This window comes from Oncorhynchus masou, chromosome 13 (assembly GCF_036934945.1).
Source record: "Oncorhynchus masou masou isolate Uvic2021 chromosome 13, UVic_Omas_1.1, whole genome shotgun sequence".
Taxonomy (NCBI): Eukaryota; Metazoa; Chordata; class Actinopteri; order Salmoniformes; family Salmonidae; genus Oncorhynchus; species Oncorhynchus masou.
This window is the reverse complement of record NC_088224.1, coordinates 21,129,170-21,154,025: the sequence shown is the minus strand read 5'-3', so window position 1 is coordinate 21,154,025 and position 24,856 is coordinate 21,129,170. Positions and strand designations below refer to the sequence as shown.

The following is a 24,856-nucleotide window of genomic DNA, read 5'->3' as shown; positions in this document are numbered from 1 at the left end:
ACCTAGGATAGGATAAGTAATCCTTCTCACCCCCCCCTTAAATGATTTAGATGCACTATTGTAAAGTGGCTGTTCCACTGGATGTCAGAAGGTGAATTCACCAATTTGTAAGAGCGTCTGCTAAATTACTTAAATGTAATGTAAAAATGTAATGTGGGTGATTGTCCTTTTGTCCTTATGTCTGTCGTGTGTTAGTTTGCACCAGTATTTGGCTGTTTCAGTTTTCGTGTATTGTTTATTGTTTTTTCTTATTGATTCATGTTTACTTCAGTTTTATTAAACATGGATCATAATAGACACGCTGCATTTTGGTCCGACTCTCTTTCACCTACAGAAAACCGTGACAGTATGATCTCTGTAATTGCAAACAAAGGATTATGTACCAAATTTTAAGTTCTGCTTTTCTGATGTATCAAATACTTATGTCATGCAATAAAATGCAAATTAATTACTTAAAAATAATACAATGTGATTTTCTGGATTTTTGTTTCAAATACTTGTTCTCCCCACTGTATATCTTAAAAAGTAAACTAATGGACAACAACACCTTGTCACGTCGGCAAATTACGAAGTGCCGTGAGGGCACGGGGACAAAGACCAAGCAAACACGTATACGACACACAGGGTTGAAACCCAAACAAAATAGCGAGGAGTCCCTCGAAAAAATAAAACGAGCGCACAATGATTATCACACGGGACGAGACCCATAATCATCTGCGCAATCCACAATGGCACAACAGCCCGCCCAAAACTCACAGCGCAGGTACTCACACGACCAACGGACATTGTAACAATAATCAGAAGGACACTGGTGAACCAAGGGCATACTTATACAATTACTAATCACTGGGAATAGGGACCAGGTGTGCATAGTGAAAGTTCCAGAGGGATCTGTGACACACTTAGGCTTCTACTTCCAGCATATACATATTTTAGGGACACAGTATCATTTACATTAGTTACCTTTTGTTTGCTTTTAATCCCATACCCTCAATCCCTCCCATTTATCCTCTAAGACCATCCAGTTTGATTTCTACTCACAAATACCTTTGTATGTGTGTAATGTAAGCTGAGTACAACAAAGAGTGATAGTCCTGAATTGCTTCATCTTTGTGTGGGCGTGAGACTGCATTCTTACGGGGGGCTCTTTTGCTGTGGATATTTTGGGCTGCCAAGTAGCTAGCTTTCAGGTGAGGGGAGAAGAGGCGGAGGGACAGGGAGAGAGACAGAGAGGGAGCACAGGAGGTAGGTTGCACCCAAAAGAGAAAAATAAACTTGACAGCTTGCCACATGCTGAGTGTAATAGGGGTCTAAAGGAGCCATCGGCAACACTCACATAACACACACAATACACACACAATACACTCTCACACACACGCGCACACACACACACACACACACACACACACACACACACACACAATACACTCTCTCACACACACACAACAACACACACACACATGCACGCATGCACACACACACACACACACACACACACACACACACACACACACACACACACACACACACACACACACACACACACACTCACACACACACACAGGCTCTTGAGTCCTAACAAGGGATTCAATTCAGACAGGATTCCCTTGAGTGGGTTTGATATGCAAGCAGCGATGAAGAACAGAAGAGAAACCAGAGAAGAGAAATAATAGGAGGGTTTACTCAAGACCTTAAATTACCTGCCAGTATCTCTCTCTCTCTCCCATTTTCTCTCTCTGTTTTTTTCTCTATCTCTCTGTCTGCCTTTCTCTCCTCCTCTCTTTTCTCTCTCAAGGAAATTCCTAAACCTGAGTTGACAGCCATGGAGAGGATTGTCCTTGCGATTGATATGCCCATTTACCCACTCCTCTTGTCCTCTCTTCCTTTCTCTCCACAGCTCCCTCACTGACCTTAGGTGTCTATACATTTGCTCTAAGCAGACACATTTATTCACTTTGGTTTGTTAGGCTGCATAGTGACGCATGCACAACATATGGCATAAACTCTACTGGCTGTGTCTGTTTCTCTGTCTGTTTCCCTGTCTGTTTCTGTGTCTGTTTCTCTGTCTGTTTCTCTGTCTGTTTCCCTGTCTGTTTCTGTGTCTGTTTCTCTGTCTGTTTCTCTGTCTGTTTCCCTGTCTGTTTCTGTGTCTATTTCTGCGTCTGTTTATTAATACTTGCATGTATGAGTCTGTCACTCTGTTACAGACTATGGTGAGCCTCATTAACAATTGGAGCAGACGCGCAAAGAACAACAGACAAATGGACAAAGACATATGATGTGAAAAAGCAGAAATTTGATGAATCGAAAACAACAGATCAGCAGCATTGTTCGTCTGAAGGTGAAGCTGTGAAAATAAATGCAGAAGAGAAACTGATCATCATCCATCCTATATTCCACCCTATCATCTATCCTGTCATCTACCCTATCATCCACCCTATCATCTATTCTATCATTTAGCCTATCATCCACCCTATCATCCATCATATCATATATCCTATCATCTATCCTATCATCCACCCTATCATCCATCATATCATATATCCTATCATCTATCCTATCATGCACCTTATCATCCACCCTATCATATATCCTATCATTCAGCCTATCATCCACCCTATCATCCATCATATCACATATCCTATCATCCACGCTATCATCCACCCTATCATCCACTCTATCATCTATCCTGTCATCTATCCTATCATCCACCCTATCGTCTATCCTATCATCCATCATATCATATATCCTGTCATCCACCCTATCATCCACTCTATTATCTATCCTGTCATCTTTCCTATCATCCACCCTATCATCTATTATATCATCCAGCCTATCATCCATCATATCATCTATCCTATCATCCATCATATCATATATCCTATCATCCACCCTATCATCCACCCTATCATCCACTCTATCATCTATCCTGTCATCTATCCTATCATCCACCCTATCATCTATTATATCATCCAGCCTATCATCCACCCTATCATCCATCATATCATCTACCCTATCATCTATCCAATCATCCATCCTATCATCTATCCTATCATCCATCCTATCATCTATCCAATCATCCATCCTATCATCTATCCTATCATCCATCCTATCATTCACCCTATCAACACACCTCCTGCTGCTCCTGTTAATTTAGCTTCTCCTATTACTGTCACGTTGTCTCCCACTCCCTCTCTCTGGCGCTCAAGGCCGCCAGGCTACTCATCATTACGCATACCTGTCACCATAGTTACGCGCACCAGCTCTTCATCAGACTCATCTAGAATCCATCACGTCATTGATTGCCACCCTTATATCTGTCACTTCCTCAGTTTCATTCCCGTGTCTGCATTGATGCTGTTTTGTTTCTCATGTCCAGATTTCGTTGTTTAGTTTCATGTCTATTTATTATTAAATCCTCACCCTGTACTTGCGTCCCTTCTCCCAGAATCTGTGGTTACAGAACCGTCACAATTACAGGGAAAATAACGCTTTGTGTGACTTTGTTTTCATGTAACTATTCTGGGTTGCAATTGACTTGTGTTATGTTCTAAGTATGTCTATGTGCATGTCGAGACTTTTGATATTATTATATGTGTATTGTGTGTGTGTGTGTGTGTGTGTGTGTGTGTGTGTGTGTGTGTGTGTGTGTGTGTGTGTGTGTGTGTGTGTGTGTGTGTGTGTGTGGCTGTGCAGTTATGTGTGTGTTGTTGTCCTACTGTGTGTGCATGTGTACATCCTTGATCAAATATTAAACCAGTCAACCATGACAAAGCCTAGTATTTCTCAAGTGGTTCAGTTGATGAGTGTTCAAAGACTTTGGCACTCAGTTAATTTTTTCAAAATACACTGAAAACATCACAAATACATAATCCATACAGATAAAAACAACAAGGCAATGTTAAAACAAGTCGATATCGGGTTAAATAATGTGTGCATATCAATATACTGGATTTTTCTAACTATTACTTCAAGACCTCAATATTCTGGTAATGCTTCTTGCGTAAAATATCTGAATTTCTGATTTTGCAAATAATTATGAATAATCACAGCAAATCCTACTCAACTCAATAAAAACAAATGTAGTTTGACTGTCCTAGAATGCATTATAATGGTTACATTTCTGTAGCTCAGTTATAAAAAAAATGACATTGCATACAATATCAACTCCATGCTGTTATTACTACACCAGAATCAAACTAAGTTTCTACAGTTGTCTTTATTACATTGCAATTATCCTTGCATGTTTAATATCTGCAATTACCATGACCATCTGGACAATTACATTCTGGTTACCGAAGTAATTACAGGGTATCTACAAGTCAAAAGGAGAAACTCAATATTGAACTCAATATGAACTGAATTACTTTGTGGTCCTTTCACTTACGAGACTTCCATTCACTTACTAGACTAAATTAATTTCCTCGTTCCAGGGTTCAAGATCATATCTTTCTGAAGCTAAATTCAACAGTTTTTGGATTTGTGGAAGTAGATATGTATGTCATTGAACGCAGCCTCCTTGGGCATCAGTGAAATCAATTTCCTAACAAAGGCCCTTTCAGCAATTTAACTAGGTTTAATAGTCAAGGCTAGGCTCAAAGCAGGATGGAAATTGAATTGATGGAGATAGCAGAGGTCCCCATTTCGCTGATGAGCCAATTGAATCAGCTAGGCCTTGAAGTGTGTTTGTGCGCGTGTGTGTGTGTGCGTGCGTGCATGTGTGTGTGTGTGTGAGAGAGAGAGAGAGAGAGAGAGAGAGAGAGAGAGAGAGTGAGAGGGAGAGTGCATGTGTGTGTGCTTAGTCTGACAATGCATTATATATCACACAAGGAATTATCCAATATCACAGATTCCCAATCCTTGAGGTCCATAGAGTTTGCAGTTTGTTCTCTGCCCAAAAAAAGTTCAATCAGTGATTGCATGGCTAGAGAGAATGTTTCTTCTCTAACAAACTTTTGGCTGTAACCCACTTTTTGATTCATTGCTACCCATAATAAAAACAAACTTCTCCTGCTTATAGTGCAGAAAAATGCTGCATCTTTCTATGTAACTCATTTTTATTGAAATACTTCCTCTACAGAAAAGCCTAGATAGAATGCCACACGTTCTGCCTCTCTCCATGACTCATTTGGTCTAAATATGACTTATTATTATAGAAAATACATTTTGATTTCCCAGTGTGAGGAATGCAGAAGCTCTTATGTCTCTTGCTCAGTGGAGAGCAGGGAAGTGGCTGTGATGCAGTGCTTATAAATGCTTATCATTGAGGGAGCATTATACAGCTCCGTGTCTTCTGTCTCCATGTGGACTTGTGAGTAACATTTATACCCCACAACACTGGGACGACATTCCACTCCCCACTTTTCTACTTTTGTTGACGTTTTGGAACCATGCTGTGCATGACAAATAGGGTCCCATGTGTTAGTTTGTCTGTCTGTGTTTGTGTATGTATCATTTCATTGCGGTGTGTGAGTGGGTGCCTGTGATTTTGTGATTTGAGGAATCAGCCAAGCCATTAAAAGAGGGCGTAGTACCTATTGCACTATGAAGCCGGGCACAACTTACAAACACTACATGCATACACATTGATAGGCATGACACGCACACTCACACACTCATGTACGCAAACACACACAAGTATAATTAAACATCACACACTATGTAGACAATGCACATGTTTTTCACAATTCTGTCAGAATGACAATGTGACTAGATGAGCCAGGTAAAGGAGTATAATACTGTTGATTATGTGGAATTGTTTCCTTTAGTGAGACAGTTTAGAATACAATGGGATGTATTTGTTTTCACCCAGATTAAAGTTCTGAGCCTCCCTCTCTCTCTCTCTCTCTCTCTCTCTCTCTCTCTCTCTCTCTCTCTCTCACCCTCTCTTTCTCTCTCTCCATCCCTCAAGTGGTGATTGTGACCTGAGATGACCTCTCCTTCTAACTCTCCCATCTCTCCCTCTCTCAACCACTATGTCATGTCTGTTCCTCCCTCTCTCAACTTCAAAGTCATGTCTGTTCTGCCCTCTCGCAATCACTATGTTGTGCTTGTGTGTGAGAGAGGATGCATGTGTGTGTGTGCGTAGTATGACAATGCATTATATATCACATAAGGAATTATCCAGTATCACAGATCCCTAGTCCTTGAGAGCCATAGAGTTTGCAGTTTTTTCTCTGCCCCAAAAAGTTCAATCATTGATTACATGGCTAGAGAGAATATTCCTTCTCTCAGAAACTTTAGGCTTTGTCTGTAACTCACTTTTTGATTCATTGCTACCCATATTAAAAACGAACTTCTGTTCGTTAAAGTGCAAAAATAAATGCTGCATCTTTCTATGTAACTCATTTTCATTTAAATTCTTCCCATCACAAGATGGTGCCGATAGAGATGGCAGCTTCGCTTCAAGTCCTTAGGAAACTCTGCAGTATTTAGTTTTTTATATGTATTATTCCTTACATTGTTAGCCCAGAAAACCTTAAGTGTTATTACATATGGCGGGGAAGAGCTATTGGATATCAGAGAGACGTCCACTTACCAGCACAACCAGCAGTACGGCCAGGAATACGACATTCCAAAGAGGATCCTTTGTCTGCACCTCTCAGGGCATTTGAACTAACTCCAGAGGCCGACCCAAAACAATGTTGTCGGAGGAGAGGGTCACAGAGCGGTCATCTAGTGAGGCTTCGGATGCAGGTGCACCACCCACCGCTTGCAAATATATTATTCGCTAACGTACAGTCCCTAGTTAACAAAGTAAACAAAATTAGGGCAAGAGTTGATTTCCAAAGAGATATCCGGGATTGTAACATACTATGTTTTACGGAGACATGGCTAGCTGGGGTCATGCTGTCTGAGTCCATACAGCCAACGGGATTTTCAGTGGGTCGCGCCGACAGGAACAAACATCTCTTAGAAGAAGGGCGGGGGTGTGTATTTCATGATTAACGACTCATGGTGTAATTGTAACAACATACAATAACTCAAGTCCTTTTGTTCACCTGACCTAGAATTCCTCACAATCAAATGCTGATCGTATTATTTCCCAAGAGAACTCTCCTCGGTTATCGTCACATCCCCCCGCAAGCGGATACCAAGACGGCCATCAAGGAACTTCACTGGCAAACTGGAAATCATATATCCTGCATTTATTGTAGCTGGGGATCTTAACAAAGCTAATTTGTGAACAAGGCTACCTAAATTAAATCAACATATCGATTGCAGTGCAAGAGCGAGTAACACACTCAACCACCGCTATTCTAACTTCGATGATGCATACAAGGCCCTCCCACGACCTGCTTTTGGCAAATCTGACCATGACTCCATATTGTTGCTCCCTTCCTATAGGCAGAAACTAAAACAGGAAGCGCCCGTGCTTAGGTCTATCAAACACTGATCTGACCAATCTGATTCCACGCTTCAAGATTGCTTCGATCACGTGGACTGGGATATCTTCCGGCTAGCCTCAGACAATAACATTGACGTATACGCTGACTTGGTGAGCAAGTTTATAAGGAAGTGTATGGGAGATGTTGTACCCACTGTGACTATTAAAACCTTTCCTAACCAGAAACCGCGGATTGATGGCAGCATTTGTGCAAAACTGAAAGCACATACCACCGCATTTAATCATGGCAAGGTGACTGGAAACATGACCAAATACAAACAGTGTAGTTAGTCCCTCCATAAGGCAATCAAACAAGCAAAGCGGCAGTATAGAGACAAAATGGAGTCGCAGTTCAATGGCTCAAACGTGAGACGTATGTGGCAGGGTCTACAGACAATCACGGATTACAAAAAGAAAACCAGCCCTGTCCCGGACATCGACATCTTGCTCCAAGACAATTGCGCGCTTTGAGGTCAATACAGTGACACCGAAACAGCCAACTACCAAAGACTGTGGGTTCTCCTTCTCTGTGACCAATGTGAGTAAAACATTTGAATGTGTTAACCCTCGCAAGGCTGCCGGCCCAGACAGCAACCCTATCCGCGTCCTCAGATCAAGCGCAGACCAGCTGGCTGGTGTGTTTACGGAAATATTAATTCAATCCCTATCCCAGTCTGCTGTCCGCACATGCTTCAAGATGGCCACCATTGTTCCTGTTCCCAAGAAAGCTAAGGTAAATGAACTAAATGACTACTGCCCAGTAGCACTCACTTCTATCATCATGAAGTGCTTTGATAGACAAGTCAAGGATCATATCACCTCCACCCTACCTGTTACTTTAGACCCACTCCAATTTGCTTACTGCCCCAATAATTCCACAGATGATGCAATCGCTATCACACTGCACACTGCCCTAAACCATCTGGACAAGAGGAATAACTATATAAGAATGCTGTTCATTGACTACAGCTCAGCAATAAACGTCATAGTACCCTCTAAACTCCTCATTACGCTTGAGACCCTGGGTCTCGACCCTGCCCTGTGCAACGAGGTCCTACACTCCCTGACAGGCCAGCCCCCAGGTGGGGAAGGTAGGAAACAACATCTCCACTCCACTCCACTGATCCTCAACACTGGGACCCCACAAGGGTGTGCCCTCTACTGTACTCCCTGTTCACCCACGACTGCGTGGCCATGCACGCCTCCAACTCTATCATCAAGTTTGCAGATGACACTACAGTGGTAGGCTTGATTACCAACAACGACGAGACGGTCTACAGGGAGGAGGTGAGGGCACTCGGAGTGTGGTGTCAGGAAAATAACCTCTCCCTTAATGTCAGCAAAACAAAAGAGATGATCGTGGATTTCAGGAAACAGTAAAGGGAGCCTTCCCCTATCCACATCAATGGGACAGCAGTGGAGAAGGTGGAAAGTTTTAAGTTCCTCTGTGTACATATCACCGACAAACTGAAATGGTCCACGCACACAGACAATATAGTAAGATGGTGCAACAGCGCCTCTTCAACTTCAGGAGGCTGAAAGAATGTGGCTTGCCAACACCTCCAACACCCGATGTTACAGGAGGAAAAAAGATCATAAAGGACAATAACCACCCGAGCCACTACCTGTTCACCTCGCTTCCATCGAGAACACGAGGTCAGTACAGGTGTATCAGAGCTGGGACAGAGAGATTGAAAAACAGTTTCCATCTCAATGCCATCAGATTGTTAAAACCTCTCTGGGATAGGCGGAACGCAAATGTCCCACTTGGCCAATTGCCAGGGAAAATGCAGAGCGCCAAATTCTAACTTTCATTAAATCACACATGTAAGATACCAAATTAAAGCTACACTCGTTGTGAATCCAGCCAACATGTCAGATTTCAAAAAGGCTTTTCGGCGAAGGCAGAAGAAGCTATTATCTGATGATAGCACAACAGTAAACAAAGAGAGAATAGCATATTTCAACCCTGCAGGCACCACACAAAACCTGGCAATAAAATATAAATCATGCCTTACCTTTGATGAGCTTCTTTTGTTGGCACTCTAATATGTCCCATAAACATCACAAATTGTCCTTTTGTTCGATTTATTCCGTCGATATATATCCAACATGTCCATTTATTTGCCGCATTTGATCCAGAAAAAAAACAGCTTCCAATTTGCGCAACGTCACTAAAACATATCTCAAAAGTTACCTGGAAACTCTGCCTGTCACGCCTTGGTCTTAGTATTTTGTGTTTTAGTTTATTAGTTAGTCAGACCAGGGTGTGACATGGGTTATTGTATTGTATTTTCTTATTGAGGTTTGTAGTAGTTGGGATTGTAGCTGATTAGGGGTGTATGTGTTTAATAGGTTTGGCTGCCTGAGGCGGTTCTCAATCAGAGTCAGGTGATTCTCGTTGTCTCTGATTGGGAACCGTATTTAGGTAGCCTGGTTTCGCTTTGCATTTCGTGGGTGATTGTTCCTGTCTCTGTGTAGTGTGCACCAGTCAGGCTGTAATAGGTTTCACGTTCTGTTTGTTGTTTTTGTATTTATTAAGTTATTTCATGTATAGTTCGTTCGTTTGTCTTCACTAAATAAACATGAGTAACTTACACACTGCATTTCGGTCCGACTCTCCTTCAACAAAAAAAAGAACGCCGTTACACTGCCAAAACATTTCAAACTACTTTTGTAATACAACTTTAGGTATTTTTAAATGTTAATAATCACTCAAATTGAAGAAGGGTCTATCTGTTTTCAATACAGAAGGATCACAAACTAACGCTACTTTTTTAGTCTTGCGCAACTCTCAAACAGTAAACATAAAGTTACCCTGATCCAAGATGGCCGTACTTATTAATTTCACAAAGAAATAACCTCAACCTATTTCCAAAGACTGGTGACATCCAGTGGAAGTGGTAAGAACTGCAAACAAGTGCCTTAGAAATCTAGTTTCCCATTGAGATCTCATTGAATTGACAGTGACCTCAAAAAAACAACAACATCTGAATGGTTAGTCGTCGGGGTTTCACCTGCTACATAGGTTTTGTTATACTCACAGACATGATTCAAACAGTTTTAGAAACTTCAGAGTGTTTACTATCCACATCTACTAATAATATGCATATCTTATATTCTTGGCATGAGTAGCAGGAAGTTGAAATTGGGCACGCTATTTATTCAAAAGTGAAAATGCTGCCCCCTATCCCAAAGAGGTTTTAAACAGCCACCACTAGCACAGAAAGAAGGCTATCTACCTACAGACTTGATATCATTGGCCACTTTAATAAATGGAACACCAGCCACTTTAATAATGCCACTTTTAGAATGTTAACATATCTCGTATTACTCATCTCATATGCATATAATGTATACTGTATCCTTCACTATCTATTCCTTACTATCTATTGCATCTTAGCCACTCTGTCACATCCATATATTTTATTCCCATATATTCTTCTCCCATTCCTTACTAGATTGTGTGCATTAGGTTTTGATGTGGAATTTGATAGATATTAGGTTTTGTTGTGGAATTGTTAGATATTAGGTTTTGTTGTGGAACTGTTAGATACTGCTGCTCTGCCGGATCTAGAAGCATAAGCATTTCGCTATACTCGCAATAACATCTGCTAACCATGTGTATGTGACCAATACAATTTGATTTGATTTGTTTCTACAGAAAAGCCTAGATAGAATGTCACACGTTCTGCCTCTCTCCATGACTCATTTGGTCTAAATATGACTTATTATTATAGAAAATACATTTTGATTTCCCAGTGTGAGAAATGCAGAAGCTGTTATTTCTCTTGCTCAGTGGAGAGCAGGGAAGTGGCTGTGATGCTGTGCTTATAAATGCTTATTATTGAGGGAGCATTACACAGCTCCGTGTCTTCTGTCTCCATGTGGACTTGTGAGTAACATTTATACCCCACAACACTGGGACGACATTCCACTCCCCACTTTTCTACTTTTGTTGATGTTTTGGAACCGCGCTGTGCATGACAAATAGGATCCCACGTGTTAGTGAGTCTGTCTGTGTTTGTCTGTCTGTCTGTGTTTGTCTGTCTGTGTTTGTGTGTTTGTGTATGTTATCATTTAATTGTGTGTGTGTGTGTGTGTGTGTGTGTGTGTGTGTGTGTGTGTGTGTGTGTGTGTGTGTGTGTGTGTGTGTGTGTGTGTGTGTGTGTGTGTGTGTGTGTGTGTGTGTGTGTGTGTGTGTGTGTGTGTGTGTGTGTGTGTGTGTGTGTGCATGCGTGCGTGCGTGCGTGTGCCTGTGATTTTGTGATTTGAGGAATCAGCCAAGCCATTAAAAGAGGACGTGGTACCTGTTGCACTATGAATCCGGCACAACTTACAAACACTTCATGCATACACATTGATAGGCATGACGCACACACTCACGCATTCACGTATGCAAACACACACAAGTATAATTAAACTTCACACACTGTGTAGCCAATGCACATGTTTTTCACATTTCTGTCAAAATGACAACATGACTAGAGGAGCCAGGCAATGGATTATAATACTGTTGATAATGTGGAATTGTTTCACTTAGTAAGACAGTTTAGAATACAATGGAATGTCTTTGTTTTCACCCAGATTCAAGTTCTGAGCCTCTCTCTCTCTCTCTCTAACTGTCTCACTAAACCTCAAGTGGTGATTGTGACCTGGGATGACATCTCCTTCTAAGACTCCCATCTCTCTTTCTCGCAACCACTATGTATGTTCAACCATGTATGTTCTGCCCTATCACAATCACTATGTCATGTCTGCTCTGTCTTCTCTAAACCACTATGTCATGTCTGTTCTGCCCTCTCTCAGCCACTCTGTCATGTCTGTTCTGCCCTCTCTCAACCACCATGTCATGTCTATTCCTCCATCATTAGCTAAACTTTGTCCACTCTTTCCTTCCTTTGCTGTGTGTGTGTGTGTGGTGTGTGTGTGTGTGTGTGTGTGTGTGTGTGTGTGTGTGTGTGTGTGTGTGTGTGTGTGTGTGTGTGTGTGTGTGTGTGTGTGTGTGTGTGTGTGTGTGTGTGCGTGCATGCTTCTACTTGAGTGTGTGTAAGCAGTATGTGTACCTATGTATCTGCCCCTCAGTGTGTTCGTCTGTGCTGTATATGCGTCTGGTAATTACTTTAAAAATAGAACTTGGAGATGATTGCCCATTTTGCCACCTCTGAGGGACAGGGCACAATGACGGGAGACACAAATCCACAATTCTGATTCAGACAGAATATTGTTTCACTGTCCATTTAGTGAACAGAGCTGATAGTGATGTCATCTCTTCGTGTGAAGTAATATCCTTGTTCTGCTATTCTAAACACAATGATGATCAGTGAGAAAATGACTTTGCCCCCTGATTTTTCTCTGGCTCTGTGCTCCCTATTTTTATTTTGCTGTCTCTCCTCTCTTCAAGGTCTCTCTTTCAGTAAATATTCACTATTTAATCTTTTGGCTTGTGTGAATAAGAGCAAATAAAATCAACTTGTCATTTTTTTTCAGGCACCATGCTCCAGCCATCCATGCCATCCTACAGCCTATTACAAAGCAGTTTGATATTTCCCTTGAGAGTGGATGGCTTTGATGACTTTGTCTCTGTCTGAAGAGGCTGTTTCTGTTGCACAACTCACTGCCCTGAAAACTCTTAGACAAGTGACTCATTGTCTCTCTATCATCTTCAGTCCAATTTACCCCTGTCAAATGATGCAGGCTGTTGGAGTTTGTCTCTCTCTGGTTTGATCTAACAAGTCTTTATTTTCAGTGTAGCCTCCTAAGAAAGGCTTTGCTGATGTTAAACTCAGTGGAAGACCTATAGCAGGAGTCACACATTATCTGACATATTGATAGGACATCAGTGTTCACTGACATCATATCAAGGAGGGTGTTATTGATTTCAGACTGCAACCAGGAAGATTGAAGCCCTTGAACTAATAGATGTTTGTTCTAATTTGAAGATATATATCCACTGGTACAATTAGCAATTACAATATATATTATCATTGTGATCTTGAGACACTGTGAATAACAATAAGTAAAGAGATGAAGAGATATGGCTGTTTAGATAACACAATTAATGTATTGATTAAAGGATGTGACTGCTTTTTCAGATTGTTATGGTAAGCATGGCCAGCATTCAAAAAGTGTATCGAAGTGGGACTGCTGATCTACGATCAGTTTTGCTTTTAAGAATAGTCTTTTAAGACACCTCATTAATATTTTCATGAACCGAACAATTGTTCCGCTTTAAAACCTCTTTGACCAACTCTGGTCCTGGAGAGCTAAATCAAATCAAATCAAATCAAATGTATTTATATAGCCCTTCGTACATCAGCTGATATCTCTAAGTGCTGTACAGAAACCCAGCCTAGAACCCCAAACAGCAAGCAATGCAGGTGTAGAAGCACGGTGGCTAGGAAAAACTCCCTAGAAAGGCCAAAATCTAGGAAGAAACCTAGAGAGGAACCAGGCTATGTGGGGTGGCCAGTCCTCTTCTGGCTGTGCCAGGTGGAGATTATAACAGAACATGGCCAAGATGTTCAAATGTTCATAAATGACCAGCATGGTTGAATAATAATAACGCAGAACAGTTGAAACTGGAGCAGGAGCACGGTCAGGTGGACTGGGGACAGCAAGGAGTCATCATGTCAGGTAGTCCTGGGGCATGGTCCTAGGGCTCAGGTCCTCCAAGAGAGAGAAAGAAAGAGAGAAGGAGAGAATTAGAGAACGCACACTTAGATTCACACAGGACACCGAATAGGACAGGAGAAGTACTCCAGATATAACAAACTGACCCTAGCCCCCCGACACATAAACTACTGCTGCATAAATACTGAAGGCTGAGACAGGAGGGGTCAGGAGACACTGTGGCCCCATCCGAGGACACCCCCGGACAGGGCCAAACAGGAAGGATATTACCCCATCCACTTTGCCAAAGCACAGCCCCCACACCACTAGAGGGATATCTTCAACCACCAACTTACCATCCTGAGACAAGTCTGAGTATAGCCCACAAAGATCTCTGCCACGGCACAACCCAAGGGGGGGGGCGCCAACCCAGACAGGATGACCACATCAGTGAATCAAGCCACTCAGGTGACGCACCCCTTCCAGGGTCGGCATGAGAGAGCCCCAGTAAGCTAGTGACTCAGGCCCTGTAATAGGGTTAGAGGCAGAGAATCCCAGTGGAAAGAGGCGAACCGGCCAGGCAGAGACAGCAAGGGCGGTTCTTTGCTCCAGAGCCTTTCCGTTCACCTTCCCACTCCTGGGACAGACTACACTCAATCATATGACTGAAGAAATGAGTCTTCAGTAAAGACTTAAAGGTTGAGACCGAGTTTGCGTCTCTGACATGGGTAGGCAGACCGTTCAATAAAAATGGAGCTCTATAGGAGAAAGCCCTGCCTCCAGCTGTTTGCTTAGAAATTCTAGGGACAATTATGAGGCCTGCGTCGTGTGACCGTAGCGTACGTGTAGGTATGTACGGCAGGACCAAATCAGAGAGATAGGTAGGAGCAAGCCCATGTAATGCTTTGTAGGTTAGCAGTAAAACCTTGAAATCAGCCCTTGCTTTGACAGGAAGCCAGTGTAGAGTGGCTAGCACTGGAGTAATATGATCAAATTTTTTGGTTCTATTCAGGATTCTAGCAGCCCTATTTAGCACTATCTGAAGTTTATTTAGTGCTTTATCCAGGTAGCCGGAAAGTAGAGCATTGCAGTAGTCTAACCTAGAAGTGACAAAAGCATGGATTAATTTTTCTGCATCATTTTTGGACAGAAAGTTTCTGATTTATGCAATGTTACGTAGATGGAAAAAAGCTGTCCTTGAAATGGTCTTGATATGTTCTTCAAAAGAGAGATCAGGGTCCAGAGTAACGCCGAGGTCCTTCACAGTTTTATTTGAGACAACTGTACAACCATTAAGCTACAGCGTGTGCATGCACCAGTGGAGGCCGCTGAGGGGAGGATGACTCATAATAATGACTGGAATGCAATCAATGGAATGGTATCAACCACATCAAAGACGTGGTTTCTGGGTGAAAAGGATCCACCAGCATTCCCCCACTTCAGTCCATCTGAAGTAGGAGTGACGCAGGTAGCCTAGTGGTTAAGAGCATTGGGCCAGTAACCGAAAGATGGCTGGTTAGAATCCCTGAGCAGGCAAGGTGGAAAAATCTGCTGTTCTGTCCCTGAGCAAGGCAGTTGCACCCAACAACTGCTCCCTGGGAACTGAGGATGTCGATTAAGGTGTCTACCACACCTGACTAGGTATCTCCCCTGTGTACCACACCTGACTAGGTATCTCTCATGTGTACCACACCTGACTAGGTATCTCCCCTGTGTACCACACCTGACTAGGTATCTCCCATGTCTACCACACCTGACTAGGTATCTCCCCTGTGTACCACACCTGACTAGGTATCTCCCCTGTGTACCACACCTGACTAGGTATCTCTCATGTGTACCACACCTGACTAGGTATCTCCCCTGTCTACCATACCTGACTAGGTATCTCCCCTGTGTACCACAACTGACTAGGTATCTCTCATGTGTACTACACCTGACTAGGTATCTCCCCTGTGTACCACACCTGACTAGGTATCTCCCCTGTGTACCACACCTGACTAGGTATCTCCCCTGTGTACCACACCTGACTAGGTATCTCCCCTGTGTACCACACCTGACTAGGTATCTCCCTTGTGTACCACACCTGACTAGGTATATCCCCTGTGTACCACACCTGACTAGGTATCTCTCATGTGTACTACACCTGACTAGGTATCTCCCCTGTGTACCACACCTGACTAGGTATCTCCCTGTGTACCACACCTGACTAGGTATCTCCCATGTGTACCACACCTGACTAGGTATCTCTCATGTGTACTACACCTGACTAGGTATCTCCCCTGTGTACCACACCTGACTAGGTATCTCCCCTGTGTACCACACCTGACTAGGTATCTCTCATGTGTACCACACCTGACTAGGTATCTCTCATGTGTACCACACCTGACTAGGTATCTCCCCTGTCTACCATACCTGACTAGGTATCTCCCCTGTGTACCACACCTGACTAGGTATCTCTCATGTGTACCACACCTGACTAGGTATCTCCCCTGTGTACCACACCTGACTAGGTATCTCTCATGTGTACTACACCTGACTAGGTATCTCCCCTGTGTACCACACCTGACTAGGTATCTCTCATGTGTACCACACCAGACTAGGTATCTCCACTGTCTACCACACCTGACTAGGTATCTCCCCTGTGTACCACACCTGACTAGGTATCTCCACTGTCTACCACACCTGACTAGGTATCTCCACTGTCTACCACACCTGACTAGGTATCTCCCCTGTGTACCACACCTGACTAGGTATCTCCACTGTCTACCACACCTGACTAGGTATCTCCACTGTCTACCACACCTGACTAGGTATCTCCACTGTCTACCACACCTGACTAGGTATCTCCCCTGTGTACCACACCTGACTAGGTATCTCCACTGTCTACCACACCTGACTAGGTATCTCCACTGTCTACCACACCTGACTAGGTATCTCCACTGTCTACCACACCTGACTAGGTATCTCCCCTGTGTACCACACCTGACTAGGTATCTCCACTGTCTACCACACCTGACTAGGTATCTCCCCTGTGTACCACACCTGACTAGGTATCTCCACTGTCTACCACACCTGACTAGGTATCTCCACTGTCTACCACACCTGACTAGGTATCTCCACTGTCTACCACACCTGACTAGGTATCTCCCCTGTGTACCACACCTGACTAGGTATCTCCACTGTCTACCACACCTGACTAGGTATCTCCACTGTCTACCACACCTGACTAGGTATCTCCCCTGTGTACCACACCTGACTAGGTATCTCCCCTGTGTACCACAACAGACTAGGTATCTCCACTGTCTACCACACCTGACTAGGTATCTCCCCTGTGTACCACACCTGACTAGGTATCTCCCCTGTGTACCACACCTGACTAGGTATCTCCACTGTCTACCACACCTGACTAGGTATCTCCACTGTCTACCACACCTGACTAGGTATCTCCCCTGTGTACCACAACAGACTAGGTATATCCCCTGTGTACCACACCTGACTAGGTATCTCCACTGTCTACCACACCTGACTAGGTATCTCCCCTGTGTACCACACCTGACTAGGTATCTCCCCTGTCTACCACACCTGACTAGGTATCTCCCCTGTGTACCACACCTGACTAGGTATCTCCACTGTCTACCACACCTGACTAGGTATCTCCCCTGTGTACCACACCTGACTAGGTATCTCTCATGTGTACCACACCTGACTAGGTATCTCCCCTGTGTACCACACCTGACTAGGTATCTCTCATGTGTACCACACCTGACTAGGTATATCCCCTGTGTACCACACCTGACTAGGTATCTCCCTGTGTACCACACCTGACCAGGTATCTCTCATGTGTACCGCACCTGACCAGGTATATCCCCTGTCTACCATACCTGACTAGGTATCTCCCCTGTGTACCACACCTGACTAGGTATCTCTCATGTGTACCACACCTGACCAGGTATATCCCTTGTCTACCACACCTGACTAGGTATCTCCCTTGTGTACCACACCTGACTAGGTATATCCCCTGTGTACCACACCTGACTAGGTATCTCCCTGTCTACCACACCTGACTAGGTATCTCCCCTGTGTACCACACCTGACTAGGTATCTCTCATGTGTACCACACCTGACTAGGTATCTCCCTGTCTACCATACCTGACTAGGTATCTCCCCTGTGTACCACACCTGACTAGGTATCTCTCATGTGTACCACACCTGACTAGGTATCTCCCCTGTGTACCACACCTGACTAGGTATCTCTCATGTGTACCACACCTGACTAGGTATCTCTCATGTGTACTACACCTGACTAGGTATCTCCCCTGTGTACCACACCTGACTAGGTATCTCTCATGTGTACTACACCTGACTAGGTATCTCCCCTGTGTACCACACCTGACTAGGTATCTCTCATGTGTACTACACCTGACTAGGTATCTCCCCTGTCTACCACACCTGACTAGGTATCTCCCCTGTGTACCACACCTGACTAGGTATCTCTCATGTGTACCACACCTGACTAGGTATCTCCCCTGTCTACCATACCTGACTAGGTATCTCCCCTGTGTACCACACCTGACTAGGTATCTCCCCTGTGTACCACACCTGACTAGGTATCTCCCCTGTCTACCACACCTGACTAGGTATCTCCCCTGTGTACCACACCTGACTAGGTATCTCCACTGTGTACCACACCTGACTAGGTATCTCCACTGTCTACCACACCTGACTAGGTATCTCCCCTGTGTACCACACCTGACTAGGTATCTCCACTGTGTACCACACCTGACTAGGTATCTCCCCTGTCTACCACACCTGACTAGGTATCTCCCCTGTGTACCACACCTGACTAGGTATCTCCCATGTGTACCACACCTGACTAGGTATCTCTCATGTGTACCACACCTGACTAGGTATCTCCCCTGTCTACCACACCTGACTAGGTATCTCCACTGTCTACCACACCTGACTAGGTATCTCCCCTGTCTACCACACCTGACTAGGTATCTCCCCTGTGTACCACACCTGACTAGGTATCTCCCCTGTCTACCACACCTGACTAGGTATCTCCCCTGTCTACCATACCTGACTAGGTATCTCCCCTGTGTACCACACCTGACTAGGTATCTCCCCTGTGTACCACACCTGACTAGGTATCTCCCCTGTCTACCACACCTGACTAGGTATCTCCCCTGTCTACCACACCTGCTTCACCTAATCATGGTAATTAGCTATTGAATTAGATACATAAAGGTACTGTTACTGTTTTCAGCAAGCAACTCGAACAAAACCAAAATAGAACTCTTGATCAGCTGGGAGGTTTATTTGTCGTAATTCATCTGGAGAGAAATGGTGCTTGTTTAGATTGAAAACCTGTGTTGCCATGACAATTAGTGCTGGATCTGGGTGGTTTACTTTATGTGTTTAACAAATTGTTAATGAGCTTGCAGGCAGGCAGACATGATTATTCAACAGCAGGAGAATCAGCTTCTAATTTGGAAATCAATGAGGGAGAGAGAGAGAGAAAGGAGAAAGGAGGAGAGAGAACAATAACAGCCAATGACTCAAAAGTATTTGGAGGGGAGGATGAGAGATGGGTGAAGAGAGGGAAGGAGAGAGATGGAGTGTTTGGGCAGAGTTGTCACAGGAAAGTGACAATAAAACAAAGGGGAAGAGAGATTGAGTAATTAGAACTATTCTGTATCAGTGTAAGATGCATACTTTGAATGCTATTTTAGTTTGATGTTATGCATCTGTGAGTTGTAGCTTATATTCTAATAAAATAAATTAAAATGTTATTTGTCACATGCACCGAATACAGGTGTGGACTTTACCTTGAAATGCTTATTACAAGCCCTTTACCAACAATGAAGAGTATTTTTTTTAAATAGCTAAATTAAAAAAGGAAATAGTAACACAATAAAATAACAATAATGAGATTTTATACTGTACCAGGAGCACTGGTACCGAGTGAGTTTGCAGCTGTACAAGTGGGTAGGCGTAAAAGCGACTAGGCAATCAGGATAGACAAAAAACATAATAGCAGCTGCATAGCCTAGCAGTTGAGAGTGTTGGGCTAGTAACTGAAAGGTTGCTGGTTTGAATCCCTGAGATTACTAAATGAAAATCTGTGTGCCCTTGAGCAAGCCATGTAACCCTAATTGCTACTGTAAGATGTTATGGACAAGAATGTCTGTTAATTTTAAGAAAATGTAATGGTGTCAATGTTAGTGTGCATAGTCAGTGCCAAAAAAAGGGGGTAGATGCTAATAGTATGGGTAGCCATTTACTTAACTTTTCAGCAGTCTTATTGCTTGGGGGTCGAAGCTGTCGACGAACCCTTTGGTAGCAGAGGGAACAGTCTATGACTTGGGTGGCTGGAGTCATTGGCACTTTTTAGGGCCTTCCTCTCACACTGCCTGGTATAGAGATCCTGGATGGCAGGGAACTCAGGCCCAGTGTTGTACTGGGCCGTACACAATACCCTCTGTAGCGCCTTACGCTCTGATGGAGCCAGTCAAGATGCTCTCAAAGGTGCAGCTGTAGAACTCTTTGATGATCTGAGGGCCAATGCCAAATCTTTTCAGCCTCCTGATGGGGAAGAGGCGTTGTCGTGTGCTCTTCATGATTGTGTTTATACCGTGATAGTTCCTTAAGTGATGTGGATACTGAGGAACTTGGAGCTCCTGACCTGCTCCACTACAGCCCGATCGATGCGAATGGGGTCGTGCTTGGCCCTCCGTTTCCTGCAGTCCATGATCAGCTTCTTTGTTTTACTGACGTTGAGAGAGAGGCTGCTATCCTGGCACCACAGTCTTTGACCTGCTCCCTGTAGGCTGTCTCATCGTCATTGGTAATCAGGCTTACCACCGTTGTGTCGTCTGCAAACTTCATGATGGCCCTGTGTGGCAGTCATGCGCGGCCACACAGTTGGGGTGAATATGGAGTACAGGAGGGGACTAAGCATGCACCCCTGAGGGGCCCGGTGTTGAGGGTCAGCTGCCTATCATCACTTTCTGGGGGCGCCCCCCCCGGGAGATGTTTCTGTGTGTGGTGTTATTCAGCAGATTTGGACGTGTGTTTGGTGTTACTTAGCGATATGTTGAGCTAAAAGGTCAGGCTGTAATCACAGGTATAAACATCAGTCTGCCCCAGCCTGGCTCAGCTCCCACCCAGGACACAAAGCTGCACATCACCAGGAACAAAATGTCAGCCAGATTAGGAGTGCTGATTGCCCATTACAAGGCCAGACTCAGCTCTGAATGAGATTAAAAGGGTTCCTTTTTTCCCTCAGCTCTCTCCCACAGACAAGGTCAAAAACACCGAACAAAGAGACTGGAGAATGCAGTTTTTGTAAGAAGGAATGTTTGACTGGAGTGTGTGTGTGTGTGTGTGTGTGTGTGTGTGTGTGTGTGTGTGTGTGTGTGTGTGTGTGTGTGTGTGTGTGTGTGTGTGTGTGTGTGTGTGTGTGTGTGTGTGTGTGTAAGAGACATTTATCTTTCTTCATATACCAACCGTTATGGGTCTGTGTGAGTGGGTAGGCTGTCATTGCAGTCTGTACACTATAAAAGCAAATATTCCCTCCTTTCTTTTCTCCAAGCAGTTATTTGACTGGTCTTCCTGTAATGCTGCTGAACAGAGTGTAGCGCAGAGAAGGCCATGTATGTAGTCTGCACCTCCAGGCACAGTGGAGACCAGGGAGAGACACTCAGACACAGTGGAGACCAGGGAGAGACACTCAGACACAGTGGAGATCAGGGAGAGACACTCAGACACAGTGGAGACCAGGGAGAGACACTCAGACACAGTGGAGACCAGGGAGAGACACTCAGACACAGTGGAGATCCAGGGAGATCAGGGAGACACTCAGACACAGTGGAGACCAGGGAGAGACACTCAGACACAGTGGAGATCAGGGAGAGACACTCAGACACAGTGGAGACCAGGGAGAGACACTCAGACACAGTGGAGACCAGGGAGAGACACTCAGACACAGTGGAGACCAGGGAGAGACACTCAGACACAGTGGAGACCAGGGAGAGACACTCAGACACAGTGGAGACCAGGGAGAGACACTCAGACACAGTGGAGACCAGGGAGAGACACTCAGACACAGTGGAGATCAGGGAGAGACACTCAGACACAGTGGAGACAAGGGAGAGACACTCAGACACAGTGGAGACCAGGGAGAGACAGTCAGACACAGTGGAGATCAGGGAGAGACACTCAGACACAGTGGAGATCAGGGAGAGACACTCAGACACAGTGGAGACCAGGGAGAGACACTCAGACACAGTGGAGATCAGGGAGAGACACTCAGACACAGTGGAGACCAGGGAGAGACACTCAGACACAGTGGAGACCAGGGAGAGACACTCAGACACAGTGGAGACCAGGGAGAGACACTCAGACACAGTGGAGATCCAGGGAGAGACACTCAGACACAGTGGAGACCAGGGAGAGACACTCAGACACAGTGGAGACCAGGGAGAGACACTCAGACACAGTGGAGACCAGGGAGAGACACTCAGACACAGTGGAGACCAGGGAGAGACACTCAGACACAGTGGAGACCAGGGAGAGACACTCAGACACAGTGGAGATCAGGGAGAGACACTCAGACACAGTGGAGACCAGGGAGAGACACTCAGACACAGTGGAGACCAGGGAGAGACACTCAGACACAGTGGAGATCAGGGAGAGACACTCAGACACAGTGGAGATCAGGGAGAGACACTCAGACACAGTGGAGATCAGGGAGAGACACTCAGACACAGTGGAGACCAGGGAGAGACAGATGGACATTATAGCAGGTCATTAACTAACCCCTCTGGCCTCTGTTCGTGTGTGTGTGCGTGTGTGCACGTATGTGCGTGTTTGTGTGGGCGTGTGTGTGTGTGTGTGAGTGTGTGTATGTGTGTATGTGCATGGATTGTGTAAATGGCCGTGCATGGTAAATCAAAAATTCTAATATGTGTGCGCAAGCATGTGTGTTTATGTTTGTGGGTGCACATACCGCCTCACCCAGAGCCTCCTCTACCTATATGCAGACTACCGGAACACAAGAAGGCCCACGACCAAGAAAAAAGTATTGACAGCTATCTAAACCTTGTAGTAATTATGGGCCACTTACTGACCATGACACTTGTCCAGGGGCCCTGACATGCAGGCACCCTCTACTGATTTTGTTAGTCAGGCATAATTTTAACATAAGTCATGCCAAAATGTGTAGAACCTCATGAAACCTTTCTCTCTGCCCAATGGACAAATGTGTACGGCCTCAAAACTGTAGAGGTGCTTCTGGCCTTACCACATCAATATGTACCTTTAACCCTTTACACTTGTGGGAATTGACCTATATGGTTAGGGCTACATTGAATTGTTTCTTACAGAATAAGTATGAAGAAAAGCATATGTATAGCCATCGTAGCAATTGAAAGGGAACAGCTTGGAGATTATGGGATAATTATTATACCGGAGGTGAGGACACAACAGTTCACCTGACACAAGACTGAATCCAAACATTACACTGTTGATGTCATGTGCATTTTACATTTATTGATAACGAAATGTGAAAATACTCTGGATACATTCAGTGACATGATAATAATATTCCTGGAAAATGTGAGGTAGGTGGAACATAAAACAACACAAATGACAATGGTTTGAGTGAGAGGACTAACGTGTGTCTCCAAGTGGCCACACACCTCTCCAAAGGTTTGCACAGTTCCTAAGTCATTTCAACTCATTTTTATGACTCAAAGAAGAGTCTTCAACTAGAAGGTGTTTGTTTGGACTCTCCTAGCTGTGCCGTTGAGGAACTAGATTAAGCACAACTGTTTTTGCTTTGTTTGGAACACAACCCTGCATCCCCTTCATCACGCAATTGTTTTAGCTGTTTACGCAATTCAAAAACGGTCCGTAATAAATCGAAATCTGGGACAGGTGGGCATGATTTGAAAGCCTGTTCTATTGCCAGTTATGAAATATGATATCACAGTGTCAGGTTTTCACAAGGCAATTCAGGGAAACAGATCATAGAAAGGAGTGCATCAGTGCATTCAGGTGCGTATTCTGCGGTTCATTTTCTTAACAATAAACAAACATGGATTCATTCTCTACAGAACAACCCAGTGTATGACCCCATGTCATGTTGTAACTGTACATTAAACGTAGTGATCATAAACCCTGACATTGTTTATTACATGAGTTTTATAACATGGAAATGTGAAGTGCACATTTGGCTTGCTAGTATGATATCAAAGCGGTATTTATTATAATCCTCAATGTCTCATCTTTCAAAATACATAGAGTCCTCTTAATTTACATCATTTCCCTCACTTAGACGACAGAACATTTTCAAAAACTGGCAATTTAGCGGGAGGGATGGGGGAAACTTCTTGTCCGTGAGGTGCTCAAGTTCGGAACGTCGGTCAGTCAAAACCCATACAACCGCTGTGAAGTGCAGAGCCAGAGCTCCGTTTTCACTTATAGCATGTTACTATACAGCCATTGCGTTCCAATCTAGGTGTTTATCAGTGCCCACATCTGCCATATTCAACCCAAACATGGTACAAGTGTAAAAGGTTAACAAGGATGCCTCCGCCGCCTTTCAGTATATCCACACTTCATATTCATCTGCTTACGTTCAGGTTACCTCAGGTGAAAGATAAACCATGTTCAACTAAAGGAAGAAACAAGTGAAGTGAAGTGAAGCAGAATGCCATGTGCATTGCTGATGCGTTTGTTCTCACTGCGACTTGCGGATGCATGGGTTTTGTAACTGTAACCATCTATCTTATAAACAATGCATCTTTGTTGTGCCATCCATCTCACACAGCACGCCTGACTGAACTCCTTTCA

At 44.2% G+C, this 24,856-nt stretch overlaps 1 pseudogene; it reads left to right on the top strand.

The window, feature by feature from the left end:
* Positions 1 to 681: 681 nt before the first annotated feature.
* LOC135553285 (guanine nucleotide exchange factor subunit RIC1-like) lies at positions 682 to 5,239 on the top strand (annotated as a pseudogene).
* Positions 5,240 to 24,856: the final 19,617 nt, after the last annotated feature.